General features: G+C 42.3%; 1 long non-coding RNA gene across 3 annotated transcripts; it reads left to right on the top strand.

Moving 5' to 3' along the window:
* The first annotated feature begins 971 nt into the window (after window positions 1–971).
* On the top strand, window positions 972–20003 carry LOC308459712. Of its 3 annotated transcripts, none has more exons than XR_013978284.1 (4): window positions 972–3339; window positions 11234–11327; window positions 12260–12396; window positions 18060–20003. It is a non-coding gene; the product is annotated as an uncharacterized lncRNA (long non-coding RNA). The 3 variants fall into 3 exon arrangements; XR_013978285.1 differs by lacking the exon at window positions 18060–20003 and adding an exon at window positions 13232–13460 and having other exon boundaries at window positions 972–2832; XR_013978286.1 differs by lacking the exon at window positions 18060–20003 and adding an exon at window positions 13232–13460.
* The last annotated feature ends 327 nt before the right edge of the window (window positions 20004–20330 follow it).

Raw genomic sequence — 20330 nt, 5'->3', positions numbered from 1 at the left:
TTGGACCTTCTGTATGCAGAGTAGAATAGGTTCTCCACTGCTGAGTCTTTCAATCTCAGCATTTATTGGAAGAGAGTGAGACTCTTAGAGTATAGCATAAAGTTCTACTATAGGTATTTCTTTGTAAGCTAGATATGTGCTTTGTTGCCCTGAATAATAGTATGCTGCTAATGTTGTAAACAGACAGGAAGGGTATAATTACAACTAGTCAAGAGTTAATACATTGTTCTGAAATGTATTGGTGAGGGCCAGTTTCCCAAAGCCTTGAAAGTGTTTCACATGTTAGCTTGAATAAAACTGTTGAAGAGTTAAAGTGTGTGTGTGTGTGTGTGTGTGTTTGTTTGTTTGTTTGTTTGTGTGTGTGTGTGTGTTCTAAACTGGGAATCTTAGTCTTGTTTCAGATCAAGAAAATCCACATTACTTATGAAGACACCTGAGCGAAAGAGAGACAGAGACTGATAATAATAAATTTTATAATAAAATAATGAAATTCTGGAACGGATCCTAGAGTTCTGCTTCTCCTCAAATATTGGCTTGGGGTTCAGTATAACTATGATGACTCAGTGGAGTAGTTGCTGAGTCATAATGAGGAACTGGGAGGAGACCAGGGCTCATAGTTTTCTTCTGATACAGATAATATCTGGAGGGTATTACACTCTTGTGCTCTGTCATCTAGCTGCTGGCCTAGTACCTGTACCCTGAAAGAATTATTGTGTTGTCGTTGTCTGTTTCGGATGCAACCCTCAAGTCACTTCCTCAAAAAGTCATTACAATTTTGTTTGGCAATCTTTCAGAGTCAGTGTAGTGCAGGAGAGAGACTGAGAAAGGACTAGTATTGCTGGTTATCTAAGTAACTGGGAAGTATAAGGATATCTGCTTGAAGTGTAGTGTTTGTAAGTTGCTGCTCTGTTTATTTTATATGAATGAATATAACTTTGTATAATTGGTATACGTGCGAAATATTTATTTATTTTAAGTGGGCTTGAATTGGGTTAAAGTCCCCCTTTCTTCCATGAAGCTCACTGAGTAACCTTGGGCCGGCCTAACCTACCTCACAGGGTTGTTGTGAAGATGTAAATGGTGAACTCTGCATGTCAGCACTCTTGAGATTCGAAGAGGTAACAGGTCAGAAGAGCCCTGCAAGATCAGGCCAGAGGCCCATTTGGTCCCAAATGCCCACCATACCGCCTCTGAAATCTGTGGTACCAGGGAAGGTCTCGTGAGAGGGAGGAATCTTCCCAAGGGATTCGGTGTTTTTGTGTGTGGAGAGACAACGCTCATTGCCTGGAGAGAGGGAGCAGGCAGCAATGGCTGCATCTGCATGCCAGGTTTTGCTGACGGACTCTCCCAGGATGCTCAGATCTCAATAGATGTTCAAGGATGCAGACCCCTGATGCAGTGTGGCATGGGATAAACCTCTATCCCCTTTGAAACTTCCAAGCAGGCACACACTTAATTACAGCCCTTGCTGCAAATTAAATGACTTTGCTTTAATTTAGTCCCTTGCTAAACACCTAATAAGTTTTTCCTGACATATGCTGTATCCACAAATCATTATTTTGCCCCCCAGTGGGCACACTCACACAGGAACAGGTTCATCAGATATGGAATCAATTTAAGCTAATGGCATGTGAAAGTATTGTAAAATTATTTCAGATTTAAAAGCAAGCAATTGTTAGAAGCTGACTCTGGCCTGATCTCATATATTCCAGTACAGCCCCCTTGAATTTTGTCTGTGTGAGAGACAAAATAAGGCTCAAAAATGCAGGGGGGATGCTTAGTTCTCTCTTACTGTAGTATATAGTGGCCTTTGTAAGAATCTAACTCAGTGACAATTTGTGATCTTAAATTTTGTCCACAAACCAGCCTCTGGAAATCTGCTTTGTGATTCCCCCCCCCCCCCTCTTTCCCCTCTATTCTTTTTGTTCTGTTTTCATTCTTCAGAAATGAAATTCAGCTAACTGACTCAACTCACATCAAACTTTGTTCCCTGACTCAGGAGGAGCAGCTGCAAAAGTTCTTCCATTTCCCACATCTAACCCATGCTGGCTCCCATCGAAAGCCAAATTCCTGGCACGTCCAGGAGGAGAGAGGAATCTACGGGAACAAGAAGTGCCGGAGTGGTGCTCTCTGGTTACAAGGCAGGTGGAAGGTGGCACTGCTTTTAATAAAAACAGAACACCGATCAATTTCCAGAGATCAGGGATGGCTCACAGTTGTTCTTTCGCTCTAGATTTCCCTGGAAAAGTCATTTTAAGGAAAGAGGGAGAAAATATCTACGAGCCCTGCCAGTGCCTTGTTACTCTTTCCTCTTCTGACTAAACCTTTAACAAACACATAAGTCATTTTTGCAGCTCCTCCAAACAAAGTAAGACTATGGTATAGAAAACAAGCTCTGCCCCCTCAGACTGTTCTGCTACAAAGGAACTTGTTTGGAAAAGAAACACCTATTTTTTGAGAAATATTACAGAAACCAATCATCAGCCATAAGGAGACCCCTACTGGGTCGGATCAAAGGCCCGTTTTAGCCTAGCACTCTGTTCTCACAGTGGCCAACCAGGGACTCAGCTACATTAGTAAAGAAAAGGCGTTTTAAGTGCATTATAACCTGTGACAACAGATGGTGCTGTGGAGTCCTGTCTTTCAGCAACATGATTTCCTATTATGAGGTTTACAACACGTTTTCCTGAAATGTTTTTTTGATGTGTCTAGATCCAGCCCAGGTGCCTGAGGGAAGCCCCAAGTTCATGCAGCCCATGAACACAACAGCTCTCTTCTACTTGTGGTACCCAGGAAACGGCATTCAGAGGCAGACTTCCACAGATACTGGAGGTAAAATACAGTCCTTAGGACTACTAGCCACTGATAGTCTTGTCCATTAAGCAGGCATTTGCCTAATCCCCCTTCAAAACAGGTTGGCAGCCATCCCTACATCTGGTAGTAAAAAAAAATAAAAATCCATGTGTGAAGAAATACTTCTTTTTGTCTTTCCTGAATTTCCCAGTGCTCAGTTTTATAAGTATTCTGGCATTATGAGAGAGGCAGATGAACTTGTCTTTCCCCACTCTGTGCTTAATCTTGTATACCTCGTACCTTGACCCCCTTACTGGCGGGCCCCACAAATATTTTATTTGTGGGGTGAAGACCCCTCAGCCCCTAGGAGTTGGCTCCTGTGCCCCTAGGCGACTTCCTGCTCGTTTTTGTTGTGAACACGGATACCGCACGACAGAAGGAAACACTTCTGCTACATCAGTAAAAGTTATTAAGCCTTCGGAACATTGGGAGTGGCTGCTTTCTAATCTGAATTTCGCATAAAAGTCTGGCAACTTTAGGAAAAAGGTTTATGCTGTTGTTGTTGTTTTTTAAATATCTGACTGGGGTGGTAAAGATGAATATGAAGATATTGAAAGCCATCCATGAAATTGAGGATCACAGAATAACTGAACTGTTGGGTAGGAATGAAAAGGTCTCCTTGATTTTGATTTATTGCATTTCTGTGGAGAGGGAGAGCTCAGTCATCTCAGGGTTGTGGGTTTGAGCCCACATTGGGCAAAAAGATTCCTGTGTCACAGGGGGTGGGTTGGACTAGATGACCCTCGTGGTCCCTTCCAACTCCACGATTCTATGATTCTATGCCACTTTTCATTCAAATGAATCCCAAAGCAGTTTACAAAAATAAATACAGTGATAGAACGTAACAGAACATCACAAATACTGCATAAATCTTATAGAATGATTAACAAGCCATCAGGGAAACAATTGCAATCTATGAAACGCTGTTAACAAGCAGCAACTAAAAAAATCAGCTGAAGCATCACAATTAAAGCAAAAGTCATATTATATGATTAACAAATCAATACGGCATTCATCTATAAAGCTGTATTAACAACTTTAACAAAACAGCAACTGAAAGATCAACGAAGAACTGTTAAGTTCACACACTCCACCAACCCATGAGTCATAATCTTTCACTCTAGTCGGCTCATTCAAATACACATATACAGTGGTACCTCGGGTTAAGTACTTAATTCGTTCCGGAGGTCCGTTCTTAACCTGAAATTGTTCTTAACCTGAAGCACCACTTTAGCTAATGGGGCCTCCCACTGCCGCCCTGCCGCCGGAGCACGATTTCTGTTCTCATCCTGAAGCAAAGTTCTTAACCTGAAGCACTATTTCTGGGTTAGCGGAGTGTGTAACCTGAAGGGTATGTAACCCGAGGTACCACTGTACATATTACCTGTGGCAGCAACTCCCTTCTAAAGGTTCCTTGGACTTGAGCTGGAGCAGCAAAGGTCAAACCAAGCACCCCCTGATGGCAAACAAGAGTCTCTCTCCCCTCACAGTCCTTCCTCTGGTTAACAGTTCCCTCATGAAGGTTCCTAGGGCTGGAGGCATAGCTGTCAACTTTCCCCTTTTTTAAAGGAAAATTCCCTTATTCTGAATAGGATTCCTCGCAAGAAAAGGGAAAAGCTGACAGCTATGGCTGGAGGGTGGGGCAAGGCAGGTTGAAAAAGCCATGGCAGGATCAGCCTCACCAATTCAGAGGCCTTTTATTGCCTGCCTGTCACAGGGGCTCGTGTCTGTTTACTTATAGCACTTTTACCATGCTCTTGAACCAAAAAGAGTTCTCAGAGTGGCTTACAGAAAATCACCAGTAACAAATAATGATGATGATGATTATTATTTATTAAATTTGTATACTGCCCTTCATCCGTAGATCTCAGGGTGGTACACACCATTCTGCGCCTGCAAGCTTACAATCTAAAAGGCATGACACGAAAGGAAAGGGGAATGGGAAGGGGGGAGGAGAAAAAGCAAATTCAGGAAACAGTTCTTAAAATTTACAAAGTTCATCTAATGACCCACTTGTATGGAAACAGAGCCCCTCTCAGCAGAGCCAATGCAGTGGGCCCAGGAAATCCCAGCCAATGATGTTGTGGGATTTCCAGGAAATGCAGGAAGTCAGGATGGCTGAAGAATACAGACATTGGCTACCATGAAAGTAAAGTAAATCCCACATCTCGCCCATGAGGATTTAACTGAAAGTTTTCTCTTATTTGGTAATTTTCAAACGCAATTTCTTTTGGCATTATTTGGCAGAGGATGGTAGTCAAAAACAGAAGGAAATTTTTTGATGCAGCACTACGAGTATGGCCAATAAACAGAACAAGGTTAAATAAGTCCAGTTCTTGTTGAAACCTTGGCATTTAAAAGCATCCCCCCTCTATTTTGACTGAAGAAATTTGCACATTGAAGCTGATGATTTGCAGAACTTGTGTGTTCTACAGGCACGTTATTACAGGGAAAAACCTTGAAACGAATAAGCTGCGCATGAAATATGAACACACTTGTGACTGAAGGTTGAGGTGTCTGCTTGTTTTTAAATTTATTTCTAATCCTAAACATATTTTCCAAAATGAGAAACGTCGAAGAAATTCACATAGGGAATCAACCCACCCCTTAACCCCCAGCAATTTAACACATTTATAAGCCTCCTTTCCCCCAGCTTGGTTTTTAAGACTGTTTTGCCACCCTTGGGAATCACTGCCTGAAAACAAGGTGGTTTAGGTCATTCCCTCTTATAAACCCAATGTATATATAGCTCACGAACAAGTGCAAATCTCAGAGTCCCATAAACATTATATTTCATCTGCAAGACCCTGAAATAACAATGAGGGCAGCGTCAAAAAGGTTCCTCTTGACAGACAAAGTTTTAAATGTGTATTAAGGGTCTTTGTGACACTAAAAAAACAACCACCCTGAGAACACAGACAAGGAGGCTTGAAGCAATATTTATATTATGTTTTCTCTCCTCGTCCCGGTTTTTGAAGGTTTTGCAAGTAATGGTGATTGGATCATGAGGTAAAGTCTACTGTTTTTCCCCAAAGCTTGTGGATAGTTGCAATCTACAGTACTCAAAAGGGGGAAAAATGTTTTTACAGGCTCGAATTCCCACAGACTCAAATGCTGTTTCCCCCGCTCAGCAAATGGGAGAGTTACTGCTGGAGGTCAGGAACAAAAGCGGGAGGAACTTTTGCCGTTTTGAGGTCCCAAAAGTTACATGACTTCAAACATGGGGAGGCTGCTGCCCTCCTGCGTGCCTTACCTATCTCATCATCGCGAGCCACTTCTGGCAACGGCACATTTTCAATAAAGCTGTGTTATATTAATTTGGAAGAGCAACCTTCCCAGCACGCTTGATCCAACTTAAATATGGAAATAGTGAAAAGCTTTGTATTTGTGCCAATAGCAGATTTCTTCAATCAGCCCTAGACACGCTGGGCGAAATTAACTCCGGACATCTTAGTGAATTTTGAGCGAGGCCTCCCATGGCAGATGGCAGGCGGGGGGATGAAATGAGCAACCAGTTAGAGGGCAAACAGAATAAGTAATGCTGTGTGAGGCAGAATGTATTCAATGTAGTCCTGGAAGCTAGAGCAGTGGCTCCCAAATATCCCCCCCATGGACCACTTGAAAATTGCTGTGAGTCTTCATGCAACCACTTGTTGATTTTCCTCCCTCTTGTAATAACAATAATACCTTTATTGTCATTGTACAACCTGTAGCAATTGTAATGTGCTGTGCTAGGTGCTGTATTATTTTTAATTGCATTCTTCTTGCTGGTTTTATTTCTTGTCGACTACATTTCATTGCCTTACCATTCAAATTGCATGCATAACCACTAAAAGCACAATTAAGAGTTAACACGAATATTTCACAGCCACAGATCCACAGATGCCATGGACCCCTTAGATGAAGTTCGTGGGCCACTGGAGGACCACAGAAGACAGTTTGGGAACCTATCAGATTGAGGGTGGCCTCCTTTCTATTTGAAGCTGTCCACTGTTTGAATGGTGGTCCAGCTCATGTCCAGTGTAAATATCTTATTCTTTATGTTCTTAATACAGTACAGTGGTGCCTCGCAAGACGAAATTAATTCGTTCCGTGAGTTTTTTCGTCTAGCGAATTTTTCGTCTTGCGAAGCACGAAATCCCATAGGAAAGCATTGAAATTCAATTAATGCGTTCCTATGGTAAAAAAAAGTCCAAACAAAGCCAAATTTGGTACAACAAGAGTTTATTAAGTGCTCTTTAAAGTCACACATACTGTAAACCGTCCGTTAAGAGTTTGGGTGTAATCTTCGATACCTCCCTTTCTATGGAGGCGCAGATTACAGCTATAACAAAGGCGGCATTTTTTCATCTCCACCAAGCTAAGCAGTTGGCCCCTTATCTCTCTCGCCCTGACCTAGCCACTGTGATCCATGCGACGGTCACCTCCAGACTGGATTATTGTAACTCGCTCTACGTGGGGCTGCCCTTGAGACTGACCCAGAAACTCCAGCGGGTGCAGAATGCCGCGGCGAGACTCCTTATGGGGTCTTCGCTGCGAGATCACATTCATCCGGTACTATACCAGCTGCACTGGCTCCCGGTGGAGTACAGGATCAGGTTTAAGGTGCTGGTTTTAACCTTTAAAGCCCTATACGGCCTAGGACCCTCGTACCTACGGGACCGCCTCTCCTGGTATGCCCCACAGAGAAACCTACGGTCTGCAAATAATAACATCCTCAAAGTCCCAGGCCTCAGAGAGGTTAGGCTGGCCTCAACTAGAGCCAGGGCCTTCTCGGCTGCGGCTCCAATCTGGTGGAATGCTCTGTCACAAGAGACTAGGGCCCTGCGGGACTTGACATCTTTCCGCAGGGCCTGCAAGACAGAGTTGTTCCGCCAGGCCTTTGATCAGGGCGCAGCCTGACTCCCTCCTCTGGCAACCTGCACAGAACTTTGCTTAACTGGTTGCCATCAATTTGATTTAATTAATTTTTATAATGAAATATTTTTAGATTGTGTGATTATTTGATTTTTTGATTATTTGATTGTTGTTAGCCGCCCTGAGCCCGGCTTCGGCTGGGGAGGGCGGGATATAAATAAAATTTATTATTATTATTATAAAGAGCATTTCAAAAATTGAAGGAACAATAAATTCAAAAATTGAAGGAACAATAAAAATCAGAAAAATTCAGAAAAAAACCACACAAGCTTCCAGATTCTTGCAAACCCCTCCTCAACTGTTCCCCCAGCCACCCACCACACAGAAATTCAAATCCAGAATTTTTTTAAAAAAACAGCAGAGTGGCCCAATGGTCACAAAAAATCATAAAAATGCAGAAAAAAAACATACAAGCTTCCAGATTCTTGCAAACCCCTCCCCAACACCAAGTCCTTGAATTCCAAACACCCCAACCCAAAATCCAAAACCCCCCCAAAAAGTTTTAAAAGTTTAACTTACCAAATGGCTGCAAAAGAAGTTTTGGAAAAGCTTCAAAAATCACCAAAGTCTTCAAAAACCTCAAAAAAGGCTACCACACCGCATGCTATGAGTTGCTCCTCGAAGTCAAGTCGCAACTGCACCTCTTCAAGCAATGCACCCTGTATTACTGTAACGGTTTTAAGAAAAAGGAAACAAACTTGCAAGACGTTTTCGTCTTGCGAAGCAAGCCCATAGGGAAATTCGTCCTGCGAAGCGCATCGAAAAACGGAAAACCCTTTCGTCTAGCGAGTTTTTCGTCTTGCGAGGCATTTGTCTTGCGGGGCACCACTGTATTGCATATACCGCCATGCAATATTTCGTATGAAAGTGTGGTTTACAGATGATAGATGATAGATGATAGATGATAGATGATAAATATAGATAGATAGATAGATAGATAGATAGATGATAGATATAGATAGATAGATGATAGATAGATAGATGATAGATAGATAGATGATAGATGGATAGATAATTAGATAGATGGTAGCGAGCAAACTCTAGGAAGGAAGAATAGGGGTTCAGTCAACACTTGGTCAGCAGGTTGAGCAGACACACAGGGCACTTGGCCACCACCTTCCTCACCTTGCTGAGATGTGTTCCTGTTTAAATTACAGTAATTATTTTTAAATTTGCATGTGTACATGCTTATGCAAATGTAATGTGAATCTGTGTCTTCTTTCGCCATGCTTTTTGGTGATGTGTTTCCTCTTTTTTTCATGAGGCGTAAGTGACCAGCCTAGGTCAGGCCCAAAGTGATATGTTATCTAGACTGTGAGAAGGCACCAGCCAACCTGGGAGCCAGCTGGCTGGCGTCACCTGTGAAATGCTGAGAGTGATCCAGCTACAATTGCCTGCATTGCTCTCATCAGATCAGAAGGTGCAGTTGGTGCAAGGAGACTGTGTCTAATTCACCAGACTTCTCATGCATCTTTATATCCTCCTAGCATTTTCAAAGACAAAAACAGAGATGCTCCTGAGAACTTTTTACACCCCTTTAAAAATGTCCAGCAACATTTACAATCTGGATAGGTGGTTATTAAGGATAGCCTTTCATAAATCTATTCCATCCTGTCTCTGCATTTAACTGTTTGTTCATTTTTTAAATGCACAAAAATGTATATTTGAATTTATGAAAGTACTGTACACATTTCTAAGTGTACTTTATCTGAAAATATGCATTCCTAAGTGCCTGGTGATGCATTTTTGGAGATGAAAACCACATTGCAAAAGGTGCAGTTGTGTGAAATCCGAAGGAAATAGACATTCTGATCAGGGCATTAGCTCAGAAGATATTGATGGTTGATTTGTATCGGATTCACAAATATCATATTCCCTAAACATCCCTAGCGGCCATGTGTGGAGCGGGAATGTGGCAGCATGCTGACCTCACTTGCTTCACGCCCTTCCTTGAGTGTTTTTGCCTGCCTGGAATGTGTCTTTGGAGTCTAATAATGGCTCTTGCTAGCCTGAATGGAGGATAGAGAGGGGTGTGGGAGTGTGTGTGTCTAGACTAACCCACTGTGCAAAGGTAAAAAATTACATTCATTAAATTACACCACCACTTGTTTGTAACCTCTGGAAGGTCACTCAAAAGGGGCTACAGCCCTTGGATTCAAAAAGGTTCGTCACCCCTGCCCCAAACTTGGAATTGTTAGTTCTATATTCAGTTATATGGAGAGGTGAGACACTTGGACATTCTTTTTATGCCACATTCAATAAGCCCGAAGCTCCTCAAAGATAGGGGCACTGTTACAGATGGGGGAGTATTTTCATGCAAACCCGCTTAATTCTCCCTGCCCAAATCAATAAATGAACTGAAACACTGCTATCCTTCAGAATAAGCCCCCCTCTGACACAGTTCTCCAACCCAAAAAGAGAGCACAAAAGTGCATATATTAGTGGAAAATAATGTGCAAAATAACATTATAGTTTGGGAATTTTCTAGGGCAAATGCATGCACTGGACAAAATCACATCCAACGTGTGGATAGTATGAGAAATGCATATGAAAATGTATTCAGTTTTTAATATGAAGATTTAACAAGAAAATTTCACAAACTGATGCAGGAATGGGGTGAAAAGAATTTACGGCTGGAAAAATGAGAAACTGAGAGAAACCAAAATTGACAGACTGATCCATCCCAAGGCATTGTGTCTGAGCACCCTCATTTTTGCTGCTGGGTGAGCCGATAGAAAATGCTCAGTTTCTTAAAGCGTCTAAGAAACTTGGCACGAGTGCAATATTCACTACTGAAATTTACTAGGTCATGAAATATTAATCCTATCCCACTGTCTTCTTCGTGGTATTTTATTCCATTTATTTATTTAAGAGCAAGATTTCCAAGAATGCTTGTGAACATTCTTTTTGCACTTTGTCAGCTGAGACTTATATTCTCATTCCTTGACTTCTGCCAGCTGGTTTAGGGATGTCTCTACGGAGAAAAACATCTTGTCTCCATAACGGCAAACAAATAACTCCATAACAGAGCAGGCATCGATTCGGATATCAGATTCAAACTGCAGATTGTCAAAGGCTACCAGAGTTTTTCAAGTAATATGTTTTACCCATTGCCTCCTATGAAATGTGTTTTATCACTTGTATGATGCTGTGCGGATTTTTTTTTTTATCCTGGTGCTGCAATTTGATCATGGCCTGGCAGTTGGTATTCCTCTCATGGTTTCCACCAGTTCCTGCAGAAAACCAAACCCGTCAGACACAGTGCTGACTTCACATAGCATTTCAAACGATGATTGGATGCGGCTACTTCTTAAAAAGTGGCCACTAGGAAGCAGATTTCTACAGCTGCTCTTGCAAAGTGGTAGATCTGGAGATTCCCAAATGCCCCTTGCCTTCCTCATCTCTCAACCTCCAATGAATTGCCATGTATTAATAATGTCATTGTCCTTACATATAATTTTAGAGCACCTATACAAAATGTTGGATGCAGTCGGAAGGATTGGAGGAACCAGCTGGAGAACTCCCAGGGGAAGAAGGCTCAGAGCCAGGGATTGGTGGTGAGATGACAATGAGTGGTCAGAGGGAGAAGACTGGGAGGAGGAGATGTTGGGAGCTGAAGCGGTAACAGGGCTTTGTGAGTGGGGGCGGGGAGCCTGTGGCACAGAGAAGTCTATAACGCCTTCTTGTATATTTTCTCACTAACACATGCATTCTTATGCACAATTTATCCTAGCACATGCATTTCTGTACACGCTACTTGGCTGGAGGACTGCAAATTTTGAAGGGTGGCTGATTTTCAGCTCGCATATTGTTTCAGAAATTGTGAATTAGAGACGTTCACCTTTAAATGTGAACTGAATCAAATTTCTGCCCCACTCCTGTCTATCACTGAGTTCTGGCCCCTTCCCTTGCTGCTCAAGCCAAAGAGCAAGCCCAGTCCAGAGTTTCTTCTAGCAGGCAGGGTCTTTTAGCCGCCATGGCCTGGCCTATTGGTGCAAAAGCCATCCTTGGCTGGTAAGGCTGGTCTCCATTGGCCATAGATAGGTGGTGGTGCAAGACCTGCTGCACAGTCCAGTTCTGGCACCAAGACATGATTAAATAGAGCAGTGGTTTTGAACAAATTGTCCGCATTTATAAGCTTCTTTATCATTGTCTCCTTCCACAGCCAACATCCCCACATAATACACTGGATGTGAGAGAGTCCCTTTCATGCATCCTACATTCATGTCTAGCCATCCAGAACTGTGGTTTGCTCAATTACTTTGATCCAACTGGAATTTCCCACATTAGTTTTCATTTATTCCTTTGGGTTCTTGGTTTGTTTTCCCTCCAAGATTTGGGTTTTTTAAAAAACAAATATTTTCCATTAAAACTACTTACTGATGTTTAAATATCTGGGCATTTTTTAGAGCTTCAGTGAGTTAAAGCCTGGCAAGGAAACTGTAAGGTTGGGCTGCAAGTTGTTTCAATAAAGGGTTTCTTTTTACAGGCAAACCATGATGAGTTTTCTCCTGGTAATCCCCTTTCAATCCCAATTCCCGGGAGAACCCCTACAGCGAAGGTGATTCATTTGAAAAGGAACAAGCTTGGGAGAGGGAGGACCACTTCTGACAAAAAACACATCATGTAAGTGCTAGAGCTACAAATAATGTGATTTAGGTCTTGTTAAAGATGTTTTAACTATCCAAGCTGTAGCCTCAACAGAATTTATTAGGTAGGAGAAACTCTCAATAGTTATTTATTTATTTATTTATTTATTTAATTTTATTTATTTATTTATTTATTTATTTATTTATTTGATCTTACTGAAGTGTGTGGCTAGAGCATACAGTAGCTCTCTTGAATATGTCCCATTTCACATCTAATTTTATTTGTTTGTTTTTTTAAAAAAACTTTTCACCACCGAAGTCTCAAAGTGGCTTACAAATAAAAATACACAGTATGCAAAATTTAAAACATAAAGTCAACTGCAGAAATTTAAAGACATGGAAGAACATTAGTTTTTTTAATAAAAGAAAAGAAAACGGGAGAAGCATTCATGATGCAAAGACCTCCTGAAATAATACTGCTTTATCCAGGCACCTGAAACGCAGCAGGGATGGTGCCTGTCTGATATCTAGTAGGAGGGAGTTGGGCCCACAACACTGAAGGCTTGACATCTCATTGACGTGACTCATGCTTCTGCTCCATGGAGGAGCACGATTAGTGGCCCTCCATGGACCTGAAGCATGAGTCACATCAATGAGAAGTTGAGCCTCCAGTGTTTAGGCCCCCCTAATAGTGCCTGCCAGATTATCTGAGTTATTGACTTGGGAAGGACAAGGTAAGGCAGTCCTTAAGGTATCCTGAGCACAAGTTATTCAGGGCTACGACAAAACAAGCCTGCGCCATCTTTCATGTGACAGCCTTTTAGATATTTGAAGATGGCTATCATATCTCTTCTCACTCTTCTCTTTTCCAGGCTAAACATTCCCCACTTCTGTCAACTGTTCTTCATTAGGCTTGGTTTCCAAACCCCTGATCAACTTGGTCACCTTCCTTTGCACACCTTTCAGTTTCTCAATACCCTTATTAAATTGTGGCGCCCAGAACTGGACACAGCACTCCAGGTGTGGTCTGGCCAAGGCAGAATAGAGCAGAAGGATTACTTCCCTTGATCAGGAAACTATACTTCTGTTGACGAAGCCTAGAAGAACATTAGCTATTCTAAAATATAAAGAGTCAACACATCACAGTTTTGACTCGTTTTATTTTATTTTATTTGTATATTGCCCTTCATCTGAAGATCACAGGGCGGTTCACAACATAAAAACACAAAAAGAAGTCACAAAAGACATAATGAACAAAAACAAAAGCAGAGCAAACCAATAACCCTTCTCTCACAAGAGGACCTCACTTCTTACTTCCAAATCCAAACCATATGGGAGAACACGCAAAGCTATTTTATTTAACAACAAACACAGCTAATTCTAAGGCATAACATGCATAAACAATACAATAATTAAAACGCATGGTTGTGCAACAGTAAGATTTCCCCACCCTTGTCCTTCCCGTCAGTATGTTCCTCAATATTTTGAAGATTCTTACTCTTATTATGGCTGTGTGTCCCCAAACCTGGAAGTCGTCTGAGCCTCTGACTCTCTAAATCTTTCATTTCATTGCTGGCCTGGTGTGATGAAGGTTTTATTCTTCCTGAAATGTGCATGACTGATGCTGACACACACTAACCAGAGGATGAATGAATGATGGATGAAGGGGAGAAAAAGTATGTACGTGTGTGTCAGAGAGGGAAAGAATGGATGATGGAGAGAATGGAAGAGAGAAGGATGTCTTGCACAAGCCCAAACGTTCCTCATGCCTGCTGTGCAAAAATGGCTTTGAAGAATCAGGGTTTAAGAACCAGAACAAAAGTCGAACTCTCATAAACTCTCATAGCTGTGATGTTTGTAAGACGAAACAACAAAACTGTGCTGTGGGTGGTGGTTAGAAGAGTATGGTGAGAAACAGGACAGGTTCGGATCCTGTAACAAAATTGCACAGGATCTAAATGAGTGATGGGAGCCTGTGGTCCTCCAGATGTTGCTGGCCTACAACTCCCATCATGCCTCACAGTTGGGCATGCTGGCTGGGGCTGAGGGGAGTTGGTATGTCCAACAATAGGGCCACAGTAACCCCACCTCTCACCTAAACACATTCCAATAAGACGACATGGAAAGAGGCATTATCAAGAGTCCAAACTGAAAGAGCCAAGGGAATATACCATGTGAGGAGCAGAAGTTTTAGTTGAAAGGCACCATATATGAACCACGGTGGAGGTGATATAGTAAGACATTTCAGACAGTGGAAAATGGTTATATGATGCTGCTTGTGTTTGTGCTGTTAAGCTTCTTTTTTAAAATTGTTTTATTCATAGTGTTTTCTAGAACGTGGTGGCTTTAGTGATTTGTTAACTATTCTATATGATTTGTGTTATATTTGTGACGTTCCATTCTGTTTTCTTATTTATTATTTGTAAGCCGCTTTGTGATTCGTGTGAGTCAAAAGCGGCATAAAAATATAATAAATGGAAATGGAAAATGGTTTTCTCACTCCACAGACAAGAGGTTAGATCTCTAAATAAACAGCATTCCCATTGTTATAAACAACTGGGTGAAAGCAGTGATGAACTCTTGGCATTCATTATATAGCTATGCATATTGCATGATCACTTGACTGGATATAATGTGGGAGTCGAGAAATGAAGGAACTGGAGCAACAGAACTAGAAGGAATATTGGCTTTGATCTCTATTGGGGAAAGCAGAAATGAGAACCTGCAGCTTGTTACAAAGCAAACCTGGAAAGGAACCAGTTTCAAGGTCCAGGTTGTTGTTTGACTTGTTCTGTTTTTATTAGATCTGCCCATTCCTGATCTTTCTTACTGGGGGGCTGCAGCTTTGCTGCCAGCAAAATTGCAAGCAACGATAATCCTGATTAGCAGCATGGAAGGCAGTTGAGGAGGCCCTGGACTCAGTTATACCACATGGTATGGTTACTAGCTAGCTTGATGGACTTCTGTGAAAACTGTCTACATGGGCCATTGTTCTATCAAACCTTCTTTGAAGGAGGGATGGTGACCTAAAAATGACTGGCTCAAAATATGTGGTGGACACATATCTTCTGATGCATGATCAGACGTCTTATTGGAATAGCTCCATAGCCCACAGAACTGAATGGAGAGTCTCTGCATTCCATTTGTAACCACAGTGCAGTAACCACTCAAAACGTGTCTGGTCTGTCTTGCTGATCACAGTTGCATCTATTTATTTTGGGTTTTTGAACCATAGCGTTGTGGTATGACAGCACACTACATGCCCCTAATGAGAGTAATTAAATCCCTGCTATGAAGCGTGTGAGTTTGTTTGTTTGTTTGTTTGTAGGGTGGACCAAACGATAGGAACAACCACCCTCAGAACATACTGAAAGAGATTACTGCGGGAAGAACGATGGCAGCATTTTGGAATAGGCATAATCCCCTGCATGGGGAGATAAATTTATAAGGTTGTGACAGGCAGAGGACAGCACTGGGCTCAATTCCACGCTGATTCATAACCTGTATTCATTTATGCAGAACTGTACCATGCTATCATTCTTGCAAATGCAAAATAACTGTAACAAACAACCGCAGAAGCAAATGGAAGAATTCTCCTGGCTAGTAAGGCAGCAATGATAATTGCTAAACCAAGGCTGCAATCCAATATCCACTTATCAGTGAGTAAGGCCTACTCTTCTGAGTAGAGATGCCTAGGTTTATGCTGTAAATGAAATTCTTGCAACAATAGCACAACTAAAGCAGGTGACTGGGGACTAACCTCTCTTTTTTTGGCCAGAGGGTTGCATTCCCTTTTAGCCAACCCTCAGAGGTGTGCATACAAGTGTGGCCTAAGCAAAAATGGGCATCGCCACCCCACATTCCCCCTTGCACACATGCAGACCACAGATGCCCAAAACACAACACATGATGTGTAGTAATGCTGATACAAACTCCTCTAAAGGAAGAGGAGTTTGCATCAGCATTATTACACATCATGTGCTGTGTTTTTGGAGGGTAGTTCTCTTTCCTGCTGCTCAGCTAATGGGGAAATTGCAGAGAGAGGTGACACCCAGAGGTGGCATGCACACAGATAACTGAAGGAGCAAAACACATGCACACACTCATTGGACCTTTCCAGCCAGTGTCTTCTTTTGGCACAACTAGCTGTCCGGTTCGCCTCTCCTACCTCAATTCTCACCTTTCCTGAGCTGGCTGATTCTCACCTTTCCTGAGCTGGCTGATTCTCACCTTTCCTGCTGTTAGGAGAGAAGAGTAGCCCTGATCTGCCAGAAGAAGACTTCAAAGATCCAAGGAAGTCATCAGTAACTCAGAAGACTCCAAGGCAGCGGAAGACTGTGATCCTGCATTGCTGACAGATCGCCCCCTTTCCAGTCTGGGTGAGACAGACTTCAGACAGAGGGCAGGGCCTTGGCCAGGGCTTCAACAAACTGAACAAAGAGGCTTCATGCTGCAGAACCAGGCTGGAAGGGCAAGTTTGCCACCAGTGAACTAAGAAAGGATAAGGGCAAAGTAGCGCATTGGGAGTACAATGTTCTATTGGGCATTTGGAACAGTATTTGCAAGGGCAGCTGAACACATGGGAGATGAAGAATAAATCTTGGGAGGGTGGGGATTTGAGACAGCTGAAGTTCTGGAGCAGGAAAAGGACTGGACAAAAGAGCCAAAAATAGCTCCAAGCCAGGGACTGGAACCAATGCATCCTCCAAGTACTGTGTCAAGAACTGCAGCAGATGTTGCTGGACCACAACCCCCATCATCCCTGACCACTGGCAATGCTGGCTACATCTGACGGGAGTCCAACAGCATCTGGAAGGCCACAGCCTTTCAATAGAGGGTGATCCCAAAGCCATGCACCATAAGTCAGGGATGGGAAACTCGTGTCCCACCAGATGTTGCTGGCCCACACCTCCCATCGTTCCTGGCAGACGGCCATGCTGCCTGGGAGATGGAGTCCAATAATAAATCTGGAGGGCCACAGGTTCCCCACCCTTGCTATAGGATAAGTTACCATGCATGCCTGGAATGTCCTCCAACTGTGAAATCCCTCTCACGTACAATTTTTGGATTCCCTAACTGCCAAAGAGCATTGCAAAACATTTCCAGGGTTTGTGCTGCAGATGTATCATGTTTGCAAATGTTAGCTGCGCCCACAAAGACCAGCATCAGTGCACTAGCTTTTGTGATTTTTAACCAGGCCACCGCTCCAGAAATGGTCCAGGACTTGCCCTCCTGTAAAGCCTACACATGCCCTTAACCACAGGGCTAAACCTCCATAGATTACCACACCATACAGTAAGGCAGGATTTTACTGAGCACATAACAAAGAATGCTATTTTTAGAACATGGCACTCTTAAGTGGACACTTTAAAGAGGAACCGACAAAAGTTAGAATGTACTTTCTGGTAGTAATTACCTCCTACAAATGTGACTCATTCCTGCAGTTTGAATGTATACGTTTGATGTCCCAAAATCAGCAGTCTTATAAATAAATCTCTGAATCACAGACAGAAAGCCTTTAAGTGTTCAAATATTTCTGGCTGCTCTGGGAAGCAAGTTTTTCGTTTAAGCTTTTAACTTCATAACAAAATTCCAAAGTCACAATGTTGATATTTAAGGTAGGCAAATGCAGATAAAAGGCAGCCTGCGAAGAGAGATGTGTATAAGCATCATGTTCTTTCCCTTGTCTTGTCCATATAGCTCTGTAAACACGAAACCAGCCTTGCAAAGTTGGGACGTGAAGAGCAGAGAGGCCGGGATTGTTTTATTGGGGAAGGACCTGCAGCTCAGCAGTAGAGGACATGCTTTACATGCACCAAGTTCCAGGTTTAGTTCCTCACATCTCCTTCTAAGGTAGTGAGGCTGGAAGGATCCCTGTCTATGTTTGAAGAGCTGCTGCTGGACAGAAGCAGCAACACAGAAGATCAGAAGATGGACCCATGGTCTGACTGTATACAATGCTAATACTGCCAGGTCCATTGGTCCATGCAGCCAAGAACTGAAAACAGTGGGACGCTTTATAGCAGGTTGACAGTGGTGGGGAGAAACCTGTGGCTCACCAGGTGTTGAACTGCAATTGCCATCAGCACCAGGCAGTGGGGCCAATGGCTTGGGCATGATAGGAATCGGATTCCAACAAGATCTGGAGGGCCATAGCTTCCCACTCCTGCTTTGTAAACTGCATTGCTAAAACCAAAAACAAAGTGGTGTTGTAGACTTTCCTTATTGCTCAAAATACACCAACGGCAACAGTGGGTGGGGCAATCTAATGGACAGCAGATAACATACAGCTCTGTGTAACTGTGTCAGTTGAGGCAGGAGGTGTGTCCGCATTCAGCGTTATCACTTTAACAAATTTGCAGCAACTTGCAGATGCAGGAACTGGACAACCTGGTGTCTGGGAAACATAGATAATGTATTTCTCAAACTCAGCGTCCTCCTTTCTTCTTACCTTTTCCAGGACAAGGTTGTTGTAGCTTTCAGAAAGCCTACTATTTACCTTTTTCTTTCTGCTTCTAGTCCAAAGATATTGGCTCAGTCCTTAATCATTTTTTATCTTATTGCCATGTTTGAGGCATGCTGTTGCCTTGCCTTAAACCTTTGTTCTCATTCCAAAATTCTGCCACCTTGGTCCAGCTCACCAATGGTTCTGATCAAACTAACATTCTACCTTACACATGAAGGGAACAATCCTATGCAGTGGGACTTACTTTTGAGCAAACACCCACAGGACTATGCTGGATCATATTTATTTTGGAATAGGCTTTCATAGACATCTCTGTTGGCAGGTATATTATACACACACGAGGGGGGGCATGGGGGGAGAGGAAATGTATTGCATACAGTGGTGCTGCAATTTCACACTGGACTAAAATTTAATCAACAAATTTGTTTCCAGTCAAGACTAGAACACTACATAAGCACTTTGAAAGTATTGCCTCGCCTTAGGTGCTAAATTAGCCTTGCAAGAAAAACTTATGTCACACATTGGGCTCTGACAGACTTGCTGATTTCCTGTGCATTTCATGGCCCCACTCTTCAGTCCACAAAAGCTTATGCCACAATATAAAAAACAGTGTTGTGGGGCTTTTATTTATTTATTTGCTACCAACAGCTTAACACAGCTACCCCTCTGGAATTCATTATGATCATATTACTTTTCTCTTTTGACCTCTTAACTGGATCTTTAATTTCCCCCTTCATATTCTGCTTTTAGTTTTAGTTTTAGTTTTTCAGGCGTTCAACAGTTTGTCTCCTCTTGACCATTCTCCTTTGATTTGCTGTCCGTTATCTCTTCCTTTTCCCTACGTCTGGAATGGTCTTCCTGGATACATTTGTCATTCTTCCTCTCTTAAGAAGCGTAGAAAAAAATGTGCATCTTTTTGCTTCCCTTTTCCACCTAAATCTTCTCCCTCTTCATCCACTCTTCAGAGATTTCTTATAGTTTAACATATAACTCAATAATATATCCTGCAACTTACTATTGTGCTTCCATTTCAAATGTAAATTTGGAACTATAATTATTTGCTCTGTTCCTTCCCTCCCACCTGTCCTATCCCCCCATCCCTGTTCCATCTCTTTTTGCAAGCTACCATGGACAGGAACGGGCATATTGCATCATTTGTCAAAAGCACCAAACACACCTGTAGGTACTATGAAAAGGACTAAACGATTAAAACGGTTGTGTAAAATGTCTATTGTCCTCAAGAAGAAGTGGAGAACACCTTCAGAACACCTTACAAGATACTCCAAATAGGAAAACCGGTCTTTATTTTCAGTTGAGATGCAAAACAGCAAGCATTCTAATGATCCACTTCTTTACCAATTGTACTTATCTGCCCATTCTGTTATGTCAAAAATCAGCGATGAAAACCCTACGCAGTCCTAAAATTAACTGCATTTTGGTCAGTCCGAAGGAAGAAAATAGCTTTATGCTTTATCTTTCGAGAAAGCAATGTGTTAACAAAGAAT

The sequence above is a fragment of the Podarcis pityusensis genome (genome assembly GCF_964106645.2).
Source record: "Podarcis pityusensis genome assembly, chromosome: 12".
Lineage (NCBI taxonomy): Eukaryota > Metazoa > Chordata > Lepidosauria > Squamata > Lacertidae > Podarcis > Podarcis pityusensis.
Note: the sequence above shows the minus strand (reverse complement) of the source record. Positions and strands in the feature narration are given on the sequence as shown.